Source organism: Nelumbo lutea, chromosome 2, assembly GCF_056320005.1.
Source record: "Nelumbo lutea isolate HS-2025 chromosome 2, American lotus-T2T, whole genome shotgun sequence".
Taxonomy (NCBI): domain Eukaryota; kingdom Viridiplantae; phylum Streptophyta; class Magnoliopsida; order Proteales; family Nelumbonaceae; genus Nelumbo; species Nelumbo lutea.
This window is the reverse complement of record NC_142685.1, coordinates 647,190-666,046: the sequence shown is the minus strand read 5'-3', so window position 1 is coordinate 666,046 and position 18,857 is coordinate 647,190. Positions and strand designations below refer to the sequence as shown.

At 34.1% G+C, this 18,857-nt stretch overlaps 1 long non-coding RNA gene across 1 annotated transcript; it reads right to left on the bottom strand.

The window, feature by feature from the left end:
- Positions 1 to 13,981: 13,981 nt before the first annotated feature.
- Positions 13,982 to 17,211, bottom strand: LOC148867978 (uncharacterized). The gene is made up of 3 exons (XR_016107927.1): positions 15,164 to 17,211; positions 14,817 to 14,992; positions 13,982 to 14,248 (listed from the first exon to the last, which is right to left on the bottom strand). It is a non-coding gene; the product is annotated as an uncharacterized LOC148867978 (long non-coding RNA).
- Between the last annotated feature and the right edge of the window lie 1,646 nt (positions 17,212 to 18,857).

The window sequence follows — 18,857 nt, the reverse complement described above, 5'->3', positions numbered from 1 at the left end:
CTGAGAGGCCCACAACACCCTTAGTGTTGCTGCTTTTACTGCCTTCATCACCAAATGGGCTTGTTGCTTCTAATAATGAGCCAATGCTTCTCCCAGATTTGTCATCTAGTGAACCACCCACTAGTTCCGACAGTGGGCCTGTAGTCAGCCTAGGTTCATCTTCGTCCAGCTTGGATTCTCCCTCCTCCAATGGGCCCATGCATATCACATGTTGCGTCTCTACAACCTCTACAAACCCAAAATATTCATCCTATGACTACAAGAGCCAAGGCTGGCATTTTTTGCCCCCCCCCCCAAGAAAAACTCATTGGTCTCTACTTGGTATCCTTTATCTGAGGTGGAACCCACATGCTTCTCATCTGCTAATCTCCATAACCATTGGAGAGCTACTGTGCAGGATGAGGTCGACGCACTACTACGGAATGGTACATGGGATTTGGTCAAACCCAACCCCAATGCTAATGTTGTGGGCTGTAAGTGGGTTTATTGTATCAAACAAAAACCTGATGGCACTATAGACCACTACAAGGCACGACTGGTTGCAAAGGGGTACAATCAACGTGAAGGCCTAGATTACAGTGAAACGTTCAACCCACAACCCTTAAGGGTTATTCTCAGTCTTGTTGTTTCTCAGCACTGGCCCCTGCACCAGCTAGACATACAAAATGCCTTTTTACATGGAGAATTATCTAAAGAGGTTTTTATACAATAGCCACCATGCTTTATTGATCATGATCATCCGAATTATGTGTGCCACTTACGCAAGTCCCTCTATGGGCTCAAACAGGCCCCTCGGGCCTGGTATTCGAAGCTCAGTTCATTCCTCACTAATGAGGGATTTGTCATGTCTAAATCTGATGCGTCACTGTTCATCTCTGCTCATGATACTACACCTCTATATGTTGATGACATCATTATCACTAGGCCTAACTCGAATGCCATCTCCACTTTACTTCAGCAAATGGGCTCTCTCTTTGCACTCAAGGATCTCGGCCCACTTCATTATTTTTTGGGTATTGTAGCCATACACACCAAATCTAGGCTCTTTCTCTCTCAAAGAAAATATATGTAAGATCTAATACAAACTCTCTCTATGGATGGCATCAAGCCCATTAAAACACCTATGGCGTCCTCCACTCAGCTCTCTCGCAATGATCGTGACCCCCTTCCAGATCCCACCACTTATAGGCATGTTGTTGGTGCTCTTATCTGCTATTCACTCACCCTAACTTGGCTTATGTAGTCAACAAGGCGTGCCAATTTATGCACGCTCCTACTACTATTCATTGGGCCTTTGTTAAGCGTGCCATCCGTTATGTCAATTATATTATTGATGTAGGCCTTTGCATTCAATCGTGTGCTTCTTTCGATGTCCAAATATCTTCTGACTCCGATTGGGCTGGCTGCCCCGATGATAGGCAGTCACACGGTGGTTTTTGCATCTACATTGGTGACAACATTGTCTCATGGTCTTCCAAGAAGCACACCACTATTTCACGCTCCAGCACGGAGGCTGAGTATTGTAGCCTCGCCCTCACAACATCTGAGGCCATTTGGATGTGTTCCTTATTAAATGAGTTGGGTGTGACACTTTCCCTGGCTCCCACTCTATGGTGTGACAATATTGGCACCACATACCTAGAAGCTAACCAAGTTTTTCATGCACACGCTAAACACATAGAGTTAGACTTTCACTTTGTGCGTGAGAAGGTCGCCACCAAATCTCTACATGTTCGTTACATCTCCTCTCAAGATCAAATTGCAGACATCTTCATGAAACCTCTTGGTTGTCTTAGGTTCTCCTTCCTCTAATCCAAGCTTCGTGTTGTTTCACCTACCATCAGCTTGCAGGGGATGTTGAAGATAATGTGCTCACGTCCAACTCAGATCAGTCCAAGCTGCTCACATAACTAGTTGGATTAGTTCTGTTTGGATTAGTTATGTTGTACAACCTAACTAGATAACTTGTATATCAACTAATCAACCAGAGTAAAACTTTGAGTTCATTTCTATTGTAACTTATCTTCTTATTCATCATTTTAAATACAACAACCGAATCACCCAATATTTGTGATCGGTTTTCTCTTCAAACTCCTATTGTCTTTCACCTTGGCTCCAAAGTTCAGGCAACAGAAAGACTATCAACTCAACTTTCTTAATTCGCAGGGCATTGAATGATAGATGATGAATCAATTTTTGGCTAAGTACCTCTTCATTTGGTCTACTTCCAAGTGGCCGATGACTTAGAGGCCGAAGTGGAGAACTTTTGCTAGATGAGGACCTGGAGGCCGAGCTAACCAGAGTGCCGAGCTGCCTATTAGGTGCCGAGCTGACCAGAAGGTCGAGCTGCGTATTAGGTGACGAGCTGATCAGAGTGTCGAGCTGCCTATTAGGTGCCAAGCTGACCAGAGGGTCGAGTTGCATATTAGGTGATGAGCTGACTAGGCCGAGCTGGGCAGGTTAGGTGCCGAACTGACTGGGGGGCAGATCAGGTGCCGAGCTGACCAGGGGGCAGATCAGGTGTCGAGCTAACTAGGCTGAGCTAGAGGCAGATTATGTGGCGAGCTGACTAGGCCGAGCGGGGGGCAGGCTAGGTGCCGAGTTGACCAGACCGCTGAGCTGGATTGATTGTTGAGCTTCGTAATTCTTTATAGACCTGCAAGGAATCAATGTCAAAGGACCCGGGGTGGCTAACCCGGCGAGGTCGCTCCGATGATTAAGTCAGTACTCTCATAGTAGACTACGAGCTAAAAATCACAAAAGTATAAGAGTTAGAATATGCTTACTTGCCCCCCCCCCATGTCATTGGGGTTGGTGCATTTACATAGGCATTGTTTGGTGTGGGCTTCACGCACCATATCCGAGATTTCCGAGAGGCTGCCTAAGTGGTCTGAGGTTCCCGGAGGTAACCGCCATGCATGTTGACCACCCTCCGGATTGTTTGGTACGTGGGCCAACTTCCAAGGATCGTGGGAGTGTTGGAATATGCATGCCGGATTTGTTGCGTGAGCACATCTCGCAGGTCGCTAGGTCGGCGCCTGTGCAAGGTCGCCAGCTGGGACACCATCATCTTGGCTAAGGCAAGTTGTTGCCTAAGTGGTTCCAGATGTCACCTAGTTGTTCCGAGATGCCATGTGTCACAATGTCATTGGAGGGCCAAATCCTCCCTCATCAATAGATATGGTAACGATGCGAACAGAACATGAGAGAATTCTCATCTTCACCGGTCACCAGCACTTCTTTGTCTATCCAATAAATGATGAGGCTCTGGATTTCTTACACTTCCATATGGACTACCATAATAATAAACTATTAGAATCAAGATAGTGTATAACAAACCTAGATCTCAAGAGGAAATTAGTGAAAATTGGGATGAAATCGGGAAAGAAAAATCTTTCTACCGTCGGAATCAGTTGTCCAACGCTGGAGCTTGGAGAGAAGAGGAGTATAATTTTGGTTCTGGGACGAGATGAATTTTGTAGGGGTGCAAATGGATCGGATCAATCCGAGATCCGATCTTATTTGATCAAATTCGGATAACTCCTATTTGGATCTTTAGATCCCATCGGATCGAATAATAGGATCCGATCCAATATTATTTGGTCGAATATGGGTCACCCCTTTCTACATTGTATTGTATCAACCTATCCTTCCTAAGGTTAGAAGTTTTTGTTGGAAAGCGCTTTCAACAAATATTTATCTCCTCGTTGATTTGCTTTAAAGAAAGACGCTCAATAAATATTTATCTCCTCGTTGGTGTGTTATTTATAAGGCTGATGATGAATCTGATTACCACTAATTAATGGATTCCCAGCAGCATGTAACCAAATTAATAGAGATTCTCTTAAATACAATCCACCATGGAAAGCCAATGTAAAACTTCAATGATAATCAACTCAATAACTTCATACATGGAATATGGACAATCCTACAACATAAAATGTGCGTATAGCAACCCTTAGTAAGTTCTCAGTCATTCATCTAATCCACAACAGTGCTATTAAGATGAACACAAAGATGAAAACACATTGTAGGAGGACTAGTCAAGTTATCAGCAAAGAATCAAATATAAACACACACACACTTAAAAATTGAGGCAGATGACCATACACCAGTTGAACAAAAATAGTGCACAACAGAAACACTATATCAACTGAGAAACAATCAGGAATTTTGAAAACAAAACAATTTTACTAGGTCCAATAAGTAAATATTCAAACCAAGTTTTAAATGTCAATGCCAGTGTAAATATCAGTCTCCAAACATAGGAAATATGTCAAAAATGTTGTATAGAAATATTGTAGAAATTATAGATATGGTGGAAACATTGTGAAATATATGAAAATATATAATGAAATTCTATGAAATCATAAAAGAAGTATAGATACACCCTTTTAAAATATTATCTTGTTCCGAACCATCCAACAAAACTAAGAAACTAAGTTTAAAAGACAATAATATGCTACACAGTTGTTTTGCAAATTTTAAAAAGGGAAGCAAGTCAGGCAGCTGCACTCTGTTTGGGTGAACCTAGGCCAAGACCTAAAAATTAAACCTAAAATCTTGTGCCTAGATGGAGCTCAAGGTCAAGCCTGATCTATCCAACCCAAGCCCTATCCGAACTGAAAATTGACATACTCGAGTTGGGTCCAGGCCAGGTTTGGGTTAATCAATCAAGTATGTATAAAGCACATCCCCCGAGGGCTACACCCAGGCCCAGCTGAAAACATAGGAAAGCCCGAAGTTTTGGCCCTAAGCCCAGCCCCAGTAAGATTACAAGTGGGGTTAGTCCAAGGTCAGGTTAGGCCCGCTCAAGTTGCACCCCTAACTTTAAGAGTCAAAACTACATGACAGAACGAGGAGGAAAATTTCAAACTCATGGAAAGAGTTACTGCAAACAGAATTTGCTTAATAAGCATCATTACTGATGCTGACAGTAGAATTCATATTTGTTGAGGCAATTACCATTATTTTAGTATTTGGATCAATTAAGAAATATATAGTTGCAACTCAACTTGGTATTGAAATCTGTTCTATCTACATTTTTGTGGTATTATTCCTTTTCTTACACCATAATACCATGTTTGTCATTTACCTCGCTCAGACATACTACCAAACAAACTTCATTCAAATCATACAAGGGAAATGTTATTAACTTGTCCCATCATCATCCAAATAACAGCCACCAAAAAAATCAGTCAAATAAAAAAACAAAAAAAGTAAATGCCCCTAGTTTTGCTCTGCTCACCACAAAGAGACTGCAATAGGTTTTAATCGAAAAGAACTCCAAAGAAATTTTCCCGCCACTCTCAAAGGGTCTGATGTTCTCATTCTTACGGGTGAACCTAACCGCACTGTCCCTCTTCAGATGATAAATTTCAGTCAAAACAGATGATAAATGCCCCGGTATAGGCTAATTTCTTAAAAATATATCAAATAAGGGCAACGTATGTATTGATTCCCGATCATGGCTAAATATACACCGTTTTTTTTTCTTTTTTCTTTGAATCAGACTGAATATGCACTGTTCATCTTCTTCCCTATCACAACACCGAATAGAGATGGCTGTGACCCATGAGCTCTCTTCCCCATTTTCTCTTTTTTCTTCCTCTTTCTTCTTCATTCCTACTGTCTCCTTTCCCTCTCTCACCGAACCAAACCACCTGGTCGTCCCTTGTTCATCGTCTACCCTCACTCGACTCGACGCAGGAGTGGAATTCCAACCAGAACTCTCCACCATGACTCCATTTCTCTCATTCATTTTCTCCTTCTTCTTATCTCTTACCCTCTCTCATTCCCTATCTTTTCCCCTCCCCATTTTGATCACTGTTCATTGTCTTCTCGATGAGAACATCGACTCCATAGTGGCGAATATTTTATCCACTTTCTCCATCCTCATCACCAGTGAATATCTCTGTTTTTCATCCTCTTTTATTTATTTAGTTTTCGATCGTCATTGCATTGTTCCTCTATGTTGTTGACCTTCCCAACCATTTACCGGTCTCCCTCGTCCCCTATATCGTTCACCGGTCGAGTAGAGTCAACTACAGTAGTGGAAATCGCGTGAAAAAGATGAAGACCGTTCTAATCATATTCCACTACTCCTACATCGGAAGGCCTGAGCAGAGTGACCTATATTTTCACTCTTACATTGGAAGGGTCGCACTACTCGGATTGATCTCTTGATGAAATTCCACGAAGACCGTCCCTGTTGGACGACTAGCAACCTGAAGCGAGAATCGTCTGAGAAAGATCCCCTTTCCATCGATCAAAACAACACTAAGTTGAGAGCCTGAAACAAGAAATGACAAAAATGACAATGTGGAATTTAGTGAAGATCGTTGGAAGGAGAATGGTAAAGCGGGGGCTTCAACGGAGAGATACATAGGGTTTCATCGTTGACAGTGCCCTTATTTGATATTTTATCAAAAAAATTATCTTATATTAATTATTAGCGGTACCCGTGGGATGCACGGGATTTATTAACCAAATTAGACCAATTATTAAAATACCGTTTATAGTTTCAGGGATTTACTAAAATCTACTCTATAGTTAAAATTTTACTAAAACACCACTTATAATTTACAATGGATTTAATCAATATTCTGTTAGATGACAGTATGACAAATGTTGATCCTAATATTCATTTAAATAAATTTAATCAAAAGAAAATAAAAATAAAAATATCATTTTTGTTAATTTTGTTTTCTATACAAAAAAAAATGTTAAGGGTATTTTTGAAATAAAAAATCATGGGCTAAATAGCAAAACAAGCACTCCTTAATGAATGGTTGATTAATTAAATAAGTTGTAAAATATATGAGATGTTTTAATAAAATGAAAACTATAAGGTAGGTTTAAGTAAATATGTAAAACTATAAGATGTATTCTAGTAAATGACCCTAATAAAAACACATAAGAGTATACAATTGTTTTATATTTTCAACTTTTTAAATAATTAATAATTATTCATATTTTATATACTACTTTTAATAATTTTTTTTATAATACAAAAATAACAATAATAATTTCAATTAGGTTTATTCATCAAACTAATGAAACCAACCAACCCGATCAACAAAACCCGAGTTGGTCGGTTTTCTAGTATTTTAGGTCGGCTTTAATGTCCCAATTCGACCAAGTTGGATCAATTTCACTTTGGCTAATTGTAAACCTACCAAAAACCGAACGATCTAACCATGGATATATATATATATATATATATATATATTAATATTTTAAATTTTAAATATAATTTTTAATATAGAAAAGTGGAAATTTTCTCATATTTCTTAGTCTAAAATGTTATATCATAAATCTAATTTTTAAATTTATTTTTTAATAATTGCACTATAATTTTTAAAATTAAATTTAACTTGAGTGGGTCGGTTTTCACAAAAGGTCAGTCGGTTTCAGCTAACCAAACCCCCAACCTGACAAGGTCAATTTGGTTGGTCAAATAACTTACGACCGAACTGAACCAACTCATGAACACTCATAATTTCAGCTAAATTAATAGTCTAATCTCTAATAAATAACAATAGTTTAATCTCCAATAATTATTGAAAATTTATAGAAAAATACACAATTATTGAAAATATATTGATAATAAAAAAATACAATAAGTACTAAAAATATATTAACTTAGTCAATAAATAGTATAATCTCAAATAATAGTTTAAAATCTAATAAATATTGATCAATAAGTTATAACAAAATACAATAAATTAAATTTAAAATTTTCACTAATAGTAATTTAATCTGAAATAATTATCAAAAGTTTTCTATTAAATAACAAAATAAAATAAATTTATACATAATCATTGAAAATACATTTATCACAAAAACAATAAACAATAATTGAAATACAATAAATATTAATTTTAGTATATATAATTATATAATAAATACAGATTAAGAGTTTAAAATTATTATTATTAGATATTAATTTTTTAAAAGTTATTTTCACAAATTATTACTTGTTATATATGAAATTGTTATTTACAATATTATGTAGAACTATTAAGTTATTATTAATTTCAATATTATGTTATAAACTTTTTTCTACTTTTCAAAAATTTATTAAATTTATTATATAATTTCTTTATTTTAACTATTTAAAATCTAGTTATGTTAAATATTTTTTTATTTAATTTAAAATACGAAATTATTTAAATACTTAAATAATATGTAAAATATTTAAATTTTAAAATATTAGTTATTTATGGAATTTAATTATCCATAAAATTATAATTTATACTACTATTGCATAATTTCATTACTAATTTTGTAATATATTAAATTATTATTAATTTAAATATTATGTTATAATTATTTTTCTTCTTTAAAGAAATTTTTTAAATTTATTACATAATGTTGTTATTTTAACTATTTAAAATCTAGTTATGATAAATATATAGTTATTTAAATATTTAAATAATCTATAAAATATTTAAATTTTTTTATTTGAATTTTATTTATTTAAAGCTATTACATATTATTAAATGTTTGAAAAACATTTAAATCAATGATCTAGAAAAATATAATTTAAATTGTTAGTACATAATTTTGTGATATATTTTCTAAAAATATAAAATTATTTATTAGAGAATTTCGTTATTTTAACTATTTAAAATATAGTTATGATAATTATTTATTTATTTAAATATTTAAATAATCTATAAAATATTTAAATTTTTTTGTTATTTGAATTTTATTTATTTAAAGCTATTACATATTATTAAATATTTGAAAAGTATTTAAATTGATAATTCGAAAAGGCATAATTTAAATTGTTAGTACATAATTTCGTGATATGTTTTGTAAAAATATAAAATTATTTTTTGTCTTTTTAATAAATATTTTAAAGTTATTATATAATTCTGTTAGAATATTTAAATAATTCTTAATCTTTTTAATCCAAATTTTTTAGATAGATATAAATAAAAAGTAGGGGAGAGGATAAATAGGAATTAGAGATGATTTAGGAGAGAAGCTCTCTACTAAATTAGAGATAATTTTGAAGATAAATAGGAATTAGAGATAATTCTGGATAGTGGGGGAGGTAGTTTAGGAGAAAAGATATTTAGGTTATTGGGAAAGTGCATCTCATTGGTTGTTTCAAAGTGACATGGAATAAAAAAAAACTCAAAAAATTAGAAAATTTCTTGACCACTTTGTTTTATTATATATAAATTATTACTTTTATTGGTATTTAGGGATGAAATTTTTCCTATTATATAAAAGGTCTTACTTTTATTGGTATTAAGAATGAAAAGTTACATTTACTTGACAGAATCCCAAAAAATAATAAATTTAACAAAAAAAATGAAAAAAAAAATACTTAACCAAATACAAAGTCAAAGACTCAAAGTGGACAATAAATATGAAAAAATAGAAATTTTATTTCATTTAAATTTAAACGAAACAATGGTCATATGAATGAAATATGGAAAATGGAATAAGTTAATAAAATATAAAAAATACAATATAGTTACAAATTGAATATAAAAAATTACATTGTTGAAAAATATCAAGTAATTTAAATAAAATTAAAACAAAATTTACAATAATTTGAAAAAAAATCTATACAATTATTGAGTATACAAAAAATATTGACTTCATTTTCTTTAAATTCCACATGCACCTCCATTTTCTTAACTTTGATCATCTGCTTCTAGTGAAATATCAGGTGTAGTGTCATGTCCTCATTTGTTGAAAGCAAATGCACATCTTCAAACTTTCATCAATTTCTCTTGTCGTCCAACACCCTAGTGCCTGAAAACAAAACTCTGATAGAACTGTAGACACTGTAGAGGTTAATAGATCACATGCCATGGTGACAAGGACTGAATAGTTTTTTTAATGTCCACTCCACTAGGCTAAAATATTAAAATTATCCATTTCCACCAAGGCAAAGGAATCACCTAAACTAGAAAATTTTGCTTGTAAATAAAATTTAAGTTTAGTAAATGAACTTGCTGATGAAGAGGATGTAGATTTCTACTTCCTACTTATTAGAAACCAAAATTTTTCTTTTCCACTACTGGAACTAGTTTTAGAAGTGAAAGATGCACTTGTACAACAATACTTATATTTTCAATTTCAAATAATAAACTATTAATTTCTTTTTCTTTTTTTTTTCAATTTCAATATTTATATTTTCACAATATGTTTCAAGTAAAATATCTAAACCATCTTTCCTAATCCTAGGATCCAATATTGTAGCTAAGCAATAAAGAGGAGAGTTGTTCTCCAAATATTTTATTTATTTATTTTCCATTATTTCAACAATACTTTTAAATTGTGAATTGTTTCTATATTTTTCAAAACAATCACTAATCATCATTAATTGATAAACTAAATTACAACTAGTTGTGAATTGTTTCTTTTGCCTCAAGTTCTTTTAACAAAGCCTGCGCATCGCACACACACACACACACACACACACACACACACACACATAGGGGTATCACATTTTACTTATGTGCAAGGTTCAAAATATTGTTACGTATCGTATTGGGGCCTTCCTAATATGCCACTATAGGGGGTGTATCAGTTCAGAGGGTAACTGGGACTTAAACCAACCCCTCTGAACTGTTTTGAAAAAATAAATAAAACATAAAAAAAGCACCAATACGTCATACTTGTATCGATACGCCTTACAAGCCGATATGTGATGTAAAATTAGGTGCAAGATTCAAAGTATCAAAATATACAAAGAATATTGAAGATGCAATTAAAAAAATGTATTTAGATTTTGGATATGTATAGATACAATGACTATCTGTAAAGTGTATTTTAATAGTTTACTAGCGGGGAACCATGCGATGCACGAGATTTATTAAGAAAAAGCTAAATAATAAAAATGGTCATTTACTAAAATACCCCTTATAGTTTCATGGATTTACTAAAATCTACCCTATAGTTAAAATTTTACTAAAACACCATTTATAATTTGCAATGGATTTAATCAATCTTCCATTAGATGACAATAGAAAATGACAGTGTTGACCCTAATGTTCATTTAAATAAATTTAATCAAAAGAAAATAAAAATAAAAATACCATTTTTGCCCTTTACAAGACATGGGCAACCACTCTATTGGCTATATTTGGTTAATTTTGTTTTCTATACAAAAAAGTGTTAAAAGTATTTTTGGAATAAAGAATCATGCGCCTAATGGCAAAATAAACACTCCTTAATGAAAGGTTGATTAAGTAAATAAGTTGTAAAATATGAGATGTTTTAATAAAATAAAAACTATAAGGTATGTTTAAGTAATATGTAAAACTATAAGATGTGTTCTACTAAATGATCGTAATAGAATCACATAAGAGTATACAATTGTTTTATACTTTTAACTTTTTAAATAATTAATAACTATTAATATTTTATATACTACTTTTAATAATTTTTTTATAATACAAAAATAAAAATAATTAATTTCAATTAGATTTATTCATCAAACTGATGAAACTAACCAACCTGATCAACTCGACCCGAGTTGGTCGGTTTTCTATTATTTAAGGTTGGTTTTGGTTCAAAATTTTCCCAATTCGACTAAGTTGGACCAATTTCACTTTGGCCATTTGTAAACTAACCATATATATTTTATATTTTAAATATAAATTTTAATATGGAAAAATAGAAAATTTCCCATATTTCTTAGTCTAAAATGTTTTATATCATAAATCTAGTTATAATTGTACTATAATTTTTAGAAATAAATTTAATTTTTAAGTTTAAATCTTTTGAACTGACTGACCAAACCAAAAATTCGACCCAAACCAACACAACTTTAGTGGGTCGGTTTTCACAAAAAGGTTAGTCGGTTTTAGCTAACCAACTCCCCAACCTGACCAGGTCAATTTGGTTGGCCAAATAGCCTACGACCAAACCGAACCAACTCATGAACACTCATAATTTCAACTAAATTAATAGACTCATCTCTAATAAATAACAATAGTTTAATCTCCAATAATTATTGAAATTTTATAGCAAAAATACACAATTGTTGAAAATATATTGATAGTGAAAAAATACAATAATTACAAAAATACAATAAGTACTAAAAATATATTAATTTAGTCAAGAAATAGTATACTCTCAAATAATATTTTAATCTTTAATAAATATTAATCAATAAGTTATAACAAAAATACAATACATACAATCAATCCAATAAATTAAATTTAAAAATTTCACCAATAGTAGTTTAATCTCCAATAAATATTGAAAGTTTCCTATTATATAGCAAAAAAAAATAAATTTATACATAATCATTGAAAATACATTTATCACAAAAACAACAAATAATTACTGAAATACAATAAATATTAATTTTAGTATATATAATTATATAATAAATGCAGATTAAGAGTTTAAAATTATTATTAATAAATATTGATTTTTTTTAAGTTATTTTCTTGAAATATTACTTGATATAAGTAAAATTATTTATTTTAAATATTATTTAAAAATATTAAATTATTATTAATTTCAATATTATGTTATAATTATTTTTCTACTTTTTAGAAATTTTTTAAATTTATTACATAATTTATTTATTTTAACTATTTAAAATCTAGTTATGTTAAATATTTTTTATCTAAAATACCAAGTTACTTAAATACCTAAATATGTAAAATATTTAAATTTTAAAATATTAGTTATTTATGGAATTTAATTATCCATAAAATCCTAATTTATACTATTATTACATAATTTCATTATTAATTCTCTAATATATTAAATTATTATTAATTTCAATATTATGTTATAATTATCTTTTTCTTTAAGGAAATATTTTAAATTTATTACATAATTTTATTATTTTAACAATTTAAAATCTAGTCATGGTAATTATCTAGTCATTTAAATATTTAAATAATCTATATAATATTTTAAATTTTTTGTTATTTTAATTTTATTTATTTAAAGCTATTACATTTTATTAAATGTTCAAAAAACATTTAAATTGATGATCCGGAAAAAGCATAATTTAAATTGTTAGTACATAATTTCGTGATATATTTTATAAAAATATAAAATTATTTATTAGATAAATTCGTTATTTTAACTATTTAAAATCAAATTATGATAATATTTAGTTATTTAAATATTTAAATAATCTATAAAATATTGATTTTTTTTGTTATTTGAATTTTATTTATTTAAAGCTATTACATTATATTAAATATTTGAAAATCTTTTAAATTGATAATCTAGAAAAACATAATTTAAATTGTTCGTACATAATTTCATGATATATTTTGTAAAAATGTAAAATTATTTTTTGTGTTTTTAATAAATATTTTAAAGTTATTATATAATTTCGTTAGAATATTTAAATAATTGTTAAATTTTTTAATCCGAACTTTCTTTGGATAGATGTAGATAAAAAGTATGGGAGAGGATAAATAGGAATTAGAGATAATTTTGGAGAAAGTGGGGGAGGTAGTTTAAGATAAATTTTAGAAGAAGAGATTATTTAGGTGATTGAGAAATTGCAGGTCATTGGTTGTTCCAAAAATGACGTGGGATAAAAAAACAAAAAAAATAAAAAAAGGATAATTTCTTGATCACTTTGTTTTAATATATATATATATATATAACTAAAGTGTAATTTACTATAAAATTGGAATGTATAAACCACCGGAATGTCTAGGGGTGTCAATTGGACTGGATTTGGTACAATCCAATACTGGTCCATTTACAAATGGACTGGACCAAGTCCAGACAAAACCCCATACAAACCGGATCTAGTCTGGTCCAATTGAAATGCAAATGGACTGGATTAGACCCAATCCGGTCCAAATTAATGTTTTCCTCAGAAATCATTTTCCCTAGAAAATATTTTGGTTGCAACTAAAACAATGAAGAAAAACAAAATGTTTTCCTTAGCAAATAATACTCAATAAAGAATAAATTATTTGCCTAATTTCTCAGAAAATAAACAAAATGATTATCAATGCATATGTACAGTTAGTAAACAGTTTTAAGACAATTAATCTGACCATTTACAAGCCCATCAGTTTTGAGTGAAAGATATCACCATAAAGGCAAAAAAAATGAAATTTACAGTTACTACAGTGATTGTCCAGAGTACATTTCGTCTTCAGTAAAGCTCTTTACTATTAATAGGCATAATGTACAAATATTTGTGATCCACTAAACATCTTCATTATCACTCATATTTGGTGTATCAAGGCAAAATTCCGACTCAGCTCCATCAACGATCCTCCCCCTGTTTCGGTTAACAGAGAAAAATACAACAGAAAACAAATTATTTGGTGAGTGGACCATGGAGATCTAAAAATGAAGGAGAAATATAATAGTAAAATAGAAATACTGACAATTGAAATTCCAAACCTGTAAACCGAAACAGAAGTTTTGTAAAACCAAATTAACAGAACTGGAAAAAACAAAAACAACAGAAGTTTTGGTTGAATTCATGGGTCATAGTTTATCATCACACGCTGGGAACTACTTATTTTCTACTGATTGCAGGTTGCCTCCCAGTTTTAGGCAAAGAAGTTCATCAAATTCGGGATATATTCTTAAAGCAAAATAGTAACATTTCCTTTGATCTTAATATGAAATCACTGTCATTGTTACTCGAGTTCGATAATTTTGTCTAAGCTTATACCTAGACATGAGAAGAGAGCTGATTTTGAATGATGATTGTAATGCTGGAATGAGTTAATAAATATTTGTCTAAGCTTTTAAGAAATGGTGGAAGCCACCTGACTACAATTGCAACCAACTTTCAAGGTGAAGTTCAGCTGGTAACATGAAGGATGAACTTGGCTTACCAATGTATGAGAAGTACACCAAGTTGACTGGATTTGGAAGTGCAAAATCTTGTCATCGAGGAAGAACTGGTGGGGAAATCATACGAGTGTTGTAGGAATTGCAATGACAGCATTTGTTCCCAATAATGTGAGAATGTTTCAGTAGTATCATTACAGTCATTACAGAGGATCCACACCTGCAACATACCAATAGTCACTAGATATGTCATGTCAAGAAATCATGGTTAAAGTGCATGCTGAACAATCTGGAAGTGGGGTTGCTTTGACATCTATTCAGAATAAGGGCTAGAAAAAAACGAATTCAGGAAATAATTTAATAGTCAAGAAGTGGGGTTGCATAGAAATACCTTTTGTGTCGATAATCTTCTGGCATGATGGTTGCTGCAATCTGACAATATGAAAGAGTACAAGTCAATAAAAACATAAATTGAAAGGGAGAACCCAAAGGCAAATTAACCAACTAATAATACATTAATACCAGATCAATACAAAATAATGCAGAAAAGAGTATTATTAGAAAAAACTACTGTTAAATATCAATCATTAAGAACATTAACTTTCTTTTTTGATCAGTAACCACGAATTGTATTAATTAAAAATAGAAACTTCTGAGTACCTGAAAGGATGGAGAGAAGACGGTACAAACAGGTAAAGATCTCATGAGTACAAAAAATTATATAAACCAATATACCAGAAGTACATCAAATCTGAAACCCAGACCCTGGTATATTTGCCCTGGTATATAAACCAATATACCAGAAGTACATCAACTGAAGTATTTGCTGATCAAGGTATCCACTTGAACAACCAATTCAAATTGGACACTAACCACTAGGCTTCTCTCATCTCCTGATGGAGTGCCTAAGGGCCTTCATTTTCCATCCAACTTATCACCACCAATCTGCAGTCTCCTACTGCAATCAGATTTGACCAACCAAGTGAGCAATGTTCGTTTTCATTGTCTGTCTCTGTGTCTGTTTGAATGTTTCTCTCATTTATTTTTGTTGCAGGAGATTTACAGGGGAACTTGTGTTTAATATTCAAATAAAATATTGCACTATATGATTAACCCAACAACTATCTGGGCTTTGTTGCATAACACTAACCAAGGAAATATTCCACCATTTCATCTTGTCTCTGTAATTCATGCCAACCTATTCACCTGTACTGTTATAGGCCCGGACGTAGGATCTCATCACGGGTCGGCCCGTGGGGAGAACCTCTAGTTTCCCCTTGCCCCTCCCTTTGCATGCAGACCCTATCGTGGCGACCTAAGGGGTGATTTGTCCAAGAGATCACCCTAACTCTCCTTTACTCTCTTCTCTTCGACTGAAATTTTGGATGCCTTACTCTCTAATCGCAGTTCCTTAAATAGGAGATTACAAGAGGTGAGAGTCTTCCTTGTAGGAAGACTCCTTGTTGAATTCAACTGCTTACAGATAAGACTCCTAACTTGGGAAGGATAAGGCTCCCCTAAGATAAATCAAACTCCTACTACTCTTCTAATAGATAAAGTAAGAAACAGATAAGAGAAACTGCTAAGGATAAGATAAGTTGCTGCTGGCTAAGGATAAGATAAGCTGCTGCCCATGTGGGCCCCTCATCAATGCTGCTGCCGGCGGCGGTATGTCTTCCCCACGAACGCATCCACAACACTACACCCCTCCAGGGGATCCAGGTGGCCTCAGCTGATGGTAGGTCATCCAATTCCACCAGGACTTCAAGAATACCCCGATTGACTCGGGATCGAACAAGAGCTCAGGGCTGGAGAATGAGTCTATCGTCCTTTAAGGGTGGTAGGGGAGGTACTGTATCAAGAGGAGTACCTGTAAATGGCTTGAGCAAGGATACGTGGAAAGTATCATGGAGTTTGTTGTGTTTTGGAAGTTCGAGCTGATATACAACTTTCCCAATCCGCCGCAAAACCTTGAAGGGCCCGTAAAATTTGGGAGCCAATTTAGGGGGAGGCTTGCGTCTTAGGGAGTATTGCCGATAGGGCTGGAGCTTCAACCACACGAACTGTCCTGGTTCGAGAGTTAATTCCCGATGGTGCTGGTCATAGGCATTCTTCATGCGCGCCTACGCTTGCTGTAAGCGAAGAGAGACTTCGGCCAAGAGGGCATCGCGGTACTATAGGCCATGATCAATCTCATCCAACCGCGTCAAACCGGGTTCGTAGGATAGTAGGCAGGGAGGGTCCCGACCATAGACGACCCGGAATGGTGTCATGCCAAGAGAAGAATGATAGGCTGTGTTGTAACAGTATTCGGCCCAGGGAAGTCAATCAACCCACCACCGTGGTTGGTCACCCACAAAACAACGGAGATACATCTCTATCGTACGGTTTACCACCTTTGTTTGGTCGTCTATCTGAGGGTGGTAGGCAAAGGAAAAAGCTAGGGTTGTACCCTGCAACCGAAATAGCTCCTTCCAGAAGATGTTAGTAAAAACCGGGTCCCTGTCACTAACGATGGATTCTGGTAGCCCATGCAAACGGAAAATATGTGTAAAGAAAACGTGGGCAACTGAAACCGCGCTATACGGGTGGGACAAGGGAATGAAATGGGCATACTTGGAAAAGCAATCCACCACCACGAATAAGATCGATTTTCCGCCGACCTTGGGTAGGCCCTCAATGAAGTCCATAGAGAAATCAGCCCAGATTTGTGTTGGGAGTGAAAGAGGCTAGAGAAGGCCTACTGGGTGTAGGTTTTCCCATTTTTGTTGCTGGCACGTGGAGCAATTCTGGATGAAGTCCCGAACCGAAGTCCTCATGCCAGGCCAATGGAAATCGGCTTAGACACAATGCAATGTCTTCTGAATGCCTTCATGTGTGGGAGTTATGTATGCTGGAGATGACAGAGGGAATTAAGGAACAGTCGGCTAGGAGGTATATCCGTCCTTTGTATAGCACCAGCCCTCATGAATGGACCAATTCGGGTTGGTCGTTTCGTACTGTATTTTCTAAACAAGGTCCTTCCATTCCGGTGATTGGGGCAGTGTGCTTTTAATGCCTTCTAACAGGGTGATGCGAGGCCGTGAAATCGCACAAAGGAGCATAGCATCTTCGTCATGTCTGGACAGGGCATCTGCGGCCCGATTTAAGGACCCCGCCTTGTAGTCCACCCAGAAATTAAAACCGAGCAGTTTGCTCCCTCAATGCTGTTGAGGCGGAGTGGCAAGCCGTTGCTCCAGTAGATACTTGAGGCTGTAGTGATAAGTCTTGAGAAATAAGGACCTTCCCCACAAGTATGGCCTCCAGTGTTGCACAACCTTAGCTAGCCCAATCAACTCGCGCTCGTAGGCTGGTAGCTTTAGATCCCGTCAGCTAGTTTGCGGCTAAAGAAGGCTATTGGATGTCCTTGCTGCTGCAGTACTACTCCAATACCTACACCAGATGCATCGCATTCGACCGTAAATTCCAAGTCAAAATTTGGTAACTGCAGCACGGGTGTGCAGGAGAGGGCATCCCTTAAGTTCGCAAAGGTGGCGTCAGCTGCTTCATCCCACTGGAATGCGTTCTTCTTTAGCATATTGGTTAATGGGGCAGGCAATAATCCATAATTTTGCACAAACTTGCAGTAGTACCCTGTCAATCCTAGGAACCCGCGGAGAGCCTTGGTGGATTGAGGTTTGGGCCAATCCTGAATTGCTTGGATTTTGGAGCCATCCACTGTGACACCTTACCCACTGATTATATGTCCCAGATAAAGAACCTGGCGCTCCGCGAAAGAACATTTGGGCCGCTTCAAAAAGAGCTTGTGTTGGCGCAATAGTTCAAAAACAGTTCATAGGTGATGTTTTGTCAGAGTTCGAGGAATACCACTGTCGGAGAGAAACCTTCTTTTTCGTTCAACTGTCGGCGGGAGATGTGGAGCGCTAGGTCTTCGAAGAAAATTTTGTAGGGAGTTCAAACTTCAAACGAAATGAACGGACCTTTTGATTCAACAGTTTATCCAAATTCGGTCCGCATTATATATGGACGACTTAAATTTAGACTGGTCCGAGTCCATACAACTATTTAGACCGTCCAGTCCATCC